Raw genomic sequence first — 5,683 nt, forward strand, 5'->3', positions numbered from 1 at the left:
ATTAAATTACGACTCCACTTTGTCTTTGTTCTGACATTTTGCCAGTTTGATTGCCTTACGGAGGGCATAGCTGGACTGTTTGTACTCATCCATGTTCCCAGACACTTTGCTGTGGTTCGCGCTTTCAGTTTTGTGCGAATGCTGCCATCTATCGATGATTTGTGGTTTGGATAAGTTCTAATAATCACAGTGGGAACAACATCCTCTATTCACTTCCTCTTATTCTCAGTGGAAACCCAGAACCTATCCCAGTCCGCATGATCAAAGCGATCTTGAAGCATAGATTCCGATTGGTCAGATCAACATTGATCAATCCTTAACAGGGGTACTTCCTGTTTAACTTTCTGCCTATAGGAAGGGAGGAGCAGAATTGAGGCGTGATCTGATTTGCTAAAGGGAGGGTGAGGAAGGGCCTTGTAGCCATTATTTACCTTTATTTAACTAGGCAAGTCAGTTAAGAACAAATTCTTATTTTCAATGACGGCCTAGGAACAGTGGGTTACCCCTCTTGGGTAGGGGGCAGTATTTTCACGTCCGGATGAAAAGCATGCTCAAAGTAAACTGCCTGTTACTCAGGCCCAGAAGCTAGGATATGCATATAATTGGTAGACTTGGATAGAAAACACTCTAACGTTTCTAAAACTGTTAAAATAATGTCTGTGAGTATAACAGAACTGATATGGCAGGCGAAACCCCGAGGACAAACCATCCCCCCAAAAGAAATTCAGCCTACCACTATTTTCAATGGCTGTCACTTTTATTATAAGGCGAAGTCCTCCCAGATTGCAGTTCCTAGGGCTTCCACTAGATGTCAACAGTCTTTAGAAAGAGTTTCAGGCTGGTTTTTGTAGTTTGTCTAGGTGGCTCCCATTTTGGCTGTAGTGTTTCCAAGCGCATGAATGAGAGCGCGTTCTTTGGTATTTTTCTCCGGTAAAGACAATAACGACTCTTCGTCTTAAAATGTATTGTTTATTTATGTATTAGGGCACCTAAGGTTTGATTATAAATGTTGTTAGACTTGTTTGGAAAAGTTTATTAGTAACGTTTGGGATTCATTTTGTATGCATTTTGATGGAGGGAAACTGGGTGGATTATTGACTGAAGCGCGCCAGCTCAACTGAGTTTTTATGGATTTAAAGAAGGACATTATCGAACAAAAGGACCATTTGTGATGTAACTGGGACCTTTTGGAGTGCCAACAGAAGAAGATCATCAAAGCTAAGGCATTTATTATATCGCTGCTTCTGACTTTCGTGTCGCACCTGCCTGGTTCAAATATGTTTTTCATGTTTTTTTATGCGGGGCGCTGTTCTCAGAAAATCGCATGGTGTGCTTTCGCCGTAAAGCCTTTTTGAAATCTGACACAGTGGCTGGATTAACAAGAAGTTAAGCTTTAGTTTGATGTATTTATGAAAGTTAAATATGTATAATTCTGTAGTTTGAATTTCGCACTCTGCAATTTCACCGAATGTTGGCCAAGAAGTTAACTGCCTTGTTCAGGGGTAGAACGACAGATTTTTACCTTGTCAGCTCGGGGAATCGATCTTGCAACCTTTCGGTTATTAGTCCAATAACCACTAGGCTACCTGCCGCCCCACCATCCCGGAAGGGGGAGTAGCAATGGTCAAGAATTCTTGATGAGCGAGTAGCGCAGCTGATAAAACTTATTTAGCATTTTCCCCAGATTTGCTTTATTAAAGTCCCCAGTTACAATAAATGCAGCCTCAGGATAGGAAGTTTCCAGTTTGCACGAAGTCCAGAGCCGTCGCGGTGTCGGCTTGAGGGGAAATATACGCTGCTGTGACGACGAACAAAGAACATTTTCTTGGGAGGTAATGTGTTCGGCATTTGATAGTAAGGTATTCCAGATCGGGAAAACAAATGGACTTGAGTTCCTGTACGTTACCACAATCACACCATGAGTAGTTAATCATGAAACATAGTATATCCGAAGAAAGCCATGATTCCATGAATGTTACAGTCCCTGATGTCTCTCTAGAAGGAGATCTTCACCCTGAACTTGTCTACTTTATTGTCCAGGGACTGAACATTAGCGTGTAATATGCTCGGAAGCGGTGGATGGTATGCACGCCTCCTGAGTCGGACTAAAGTGGGCTGAGTCGGACTAAAAGCCCACTTCATATTCCTCTTCTCCGTCAGTGGAGTTTTAGAGCAGCCCATGGTGCAAGAAACGTTCTGAGCAAATAATGTAAGAAATAACATACACAGAAAAATACTACAAAGTTGGCTAGGTGCTAGGAACCGGGCGACCATGTCTGTTGGTGCCATCTTGTTCATCTCACCACCAGGGGGTGCTGCAGCACCTCCAGCACCTGTACTTCCCACAGCTATGGTGAGATGCAAGACTTCAGTCACACACAGTATCTGTGCATGGGCATGGTTTTGCTTCACGCTCTTACAGCGTCGGAGCCACGGGACCAAAACAGTTGAAAAGTTGAGCCTTGAGCTTCTATACTCTTAGTTGTTGCGGAAATTGACCCACTATGCTGTTTACTTTCTTTGTCTACGTCATATCGCTGTGTATACCTTTAATCTCCTTACGCTTCGATCACACCGACAGCGTTCTTGCGCAAAATAGTATGCAGCATCATCTGGATATGTATGCAACAAAAATCAACATTCACCTTCTGCTACAATTTCTGTCAAGCCATTTACACATACAGTTTGATGCATACGTCGATAAATCCAATGTATGCACCCCACCGAAAGCACTGCAACTGCCTCTGCAACGCAATGCTGCAAGGCGAACACAGCGTTTCATTGGAAATGAATGTAATTCTGGTGTACCAAAATGCAGTGTCGGGACGAAGCGTTACCGTCACACTGTCAAGCCTTCTATGACATCCAGTGGTATGGATGGAGAACATGTTGTTGAGCTCTGTCTGTTTGACACACAAAAAAAACGTAATTTGTATTTATAAATATGTCGTTTTATTTCTGCATTCAATTATTTCATATAATTTGTAGACTTCTTGATAGTACACTGTTCCAAAGATTTGTATGCGACTCCTCAGCAAATTAACTTCTATGAATGTCGTAAGGTTGTTTTTCATGGGACAGTGAGCCCAAGGGCCGGTATTTATATGCCCTCCAAAGAAAGGTCGTTGGACCAAGATTCAAAGGTCAGATTAGGAAGGAAGAGGTGGTGTTTGCTCGGTTGCGCCTTGGACATTGTACATTGAACTCATCATTACATCTGGTTGGCAAGCATGTGAATGGTTTGTGTATCGAGTGTATGGTTGATGAAACACTGGAGCATGTGATGATTTGTTGTTGTAAGTACCGGTATGTGGAAGAGCAGGAAAGATTGATGTGTAAAGTTATTGAGGTTGGATGAGGATTGGGTGTTGATTGACTACACACTTCAGTACAGTAGGTGGAGGCTCCGTTTGTTTGTGAACCGCCATAATACCATAGAAGAAGAAGAAAAAGAAGAAGAAGTACAAGAATACGTTTTTCGCACAGTGCATGCTAGAGGTCGACCAATTATGATTTTTCAACGCTGATACCGATTATTGGAGGACCAAAAAAAAAGCCGATACCGATTAATCGGACGATTTATATATATATTTGTAATAATGACAATTACAACAATACTGAATGAACAATGAACACTTTTATTTTAAGTTAATATAATACATAAATAAAATCAATTTAGTCTCAAATAAATAATGAAACATGTTCAATTTGGTTTAAATAATGCAAAAACACAGTGTTGGAGAAGAAAGTAAAAGTGCAATATGTGCCATGTATAAAAGCTAACGTTTAAGTTCCTTGCTCAGAACATGAGAACATATGTAAGCTGGTAGTTCCTTTTATATTCCCAGTTAAGAAGTTTTAGGTTGTAGTGCAGAAAGCAGAGCTTGTCTGTATGTTCCCCTGTCAGTCTGCTCCTCCGCTTATCATAAATGATCCCCACCTCACTGAACACTCTCTCGCTAGGGACCGAAGAAGGTGGGGGACAGAAAACCTTCTTTGCCAGTGGAGCGAGTGATTGAAGTCTGGCCTCATTCTGCTTCCACCGCTCCAAAGGCAAGCCGCTCTTTCTGTCAATGACAGGCTCTGTGAGGTAACGCTCCAACTCAATTTCAAAACTGCACTGGACTTCAGCCCTGCCCTCTTGGCTTCCAAGAATTCTAGCGTAGAGGTGTTCCACCAGACTGGGTGGCTGATCTATCCGGACTCTTTGCACCTGGATCTGAGTCCTCCTCTACACTAGTCCTTTCTGCTGTGGCTCTGGGATTTGGTTTCCTTAGTAGGACAGATTCCACCTTCAGCCACTCTTTTGCTTTCTCTAGTGCTGTCCCTGAGGTGAAGGCATAGCTCTTGTAACGTGGATCCAGGACAGTTGCCAGCACCAGGCACTTTGTCTCCTCGGCCTTGTGGAACCGCCTTGTCAGACTGTCCAACAAGGTCTTCCGTAAAGTTTTGATGCCTTGAGTAGAAGAACCCTCCTGCTGCAGCATCAGCTTCAGCATCGACACACAGGAGATGATACATGCGGCTGTAGAGTTGGAGTGGGAGTCTCAATTAGGTTAGAGACAATGTCCCACTGTGCAGCAGACAAACTGCTGATGTGTCCATATTCACCTGCATACACATTCAGTGCACGCCTCTATTCAAACATCCTCTGCAACATGTGTAGTGTTGAGTTCCAGCGAGTTTGAACTGCTTGGATGATGCTGTGTTTGGGAAGGCTCTTCCTGAATGGCCCTCAGCCTCTGTTTGGCCAGTACAGAGTGGTCAAAGTGAGTTGCACAGCTCTTCAACATGGCAATAATGTCTAGCACAGCTCTCTGACTGGATAGTCCATCATTGATTACAAGCTGTAGGGTGTGTGCACTGCAGCTGAAGTCTGGAAGCTCTGCCAGTCTCATACCTTTCACCATGTTTGCCCCACTGTCCCAGAGGACCAGCACTACACATTCGGTGTGGATTTCCCAGTATTCCAACATGGTTAAAAAATATCTCTCTGATGTAGTTTCCTGTGTGTGATCCAGTCATAGTCTTGACATTCAGCACAACCTGCTTTCTTGTCCAGACATTGTCAATGAAATGTCCAGTAAGGCTCATCAGGGACTCTGTAGTGCCGGACCAGCAGTCAGTTGTGAATGCCATGTGTGGAGCATTCAATGGTGCCACCAGATTCTTCACTTTCATCACAGCTCTTTCATGTATTTTATCTAGCATATCTGTGCGGTATAATTTTTCATCTTTGATTCTGTACCGGGGTTCAGCAAGAGTAATCAGCTGCTGAAAACCAACGTTAGACACCACTGTGAATGGCTGCTTGTCAGGGGCTATCATCTTAATAATTGCTTTATCCATCTTCTTAGGTCTTTGTCCTGCCATTTTGCTTGTTCATTAAAAAGTTATAAGATTGCAGTCTGTGACGTGTCTGTATCACTTTTTCTTGCGAAGAATTTGCTTTTTGTCACATCCGTCATATGAAGGAGACCAAGGCGCAATGTTGGTATCGTTCCACATAATTTATTTTAATGTGAAACTATGCAAGACATACAATAAACTATAAACAAAACAACAAACCGTGACGAAGAGGTGCAACATGCACTAACTCAAAATAATCTCCCACAAAACACAAGTGGGAAAAACAACTACTTAAATATGATCCCCAATTAGAGACAACGATGACCTCTAATTG

The 5,683-nt window shown here is 42.8% G+C and overlaps 1 pseudogene; it reads right to left on the reverse strand.

Annotated features, from left to right (window-relative positions):
* Positions 1–3,743: 3,743 nt before the first annotated feature.
* On the reverse strand, positions 3,744–5,395 carry LOC115172128 (zinc finger BED domain-containing protein 4-like; annotated as a pseudogene).
* Between the last annotated feature and the right edge of the window lie 288 nt (positions 5,396–5,683).

The sequence above is a fragment of the Salmo trutta genome, chromosome 33 (assembly GCF_901001165.1).
Source record: "Salmo trutta chromosome 33, fSalTru1.1, whole genome shotgun sequence".
Lineage (NCBI taxonomy): Eukaryota > Metazoa > Chordata > Actinopteri > Salmoniformes > Salmonidae > Salmo > Salmo trutta.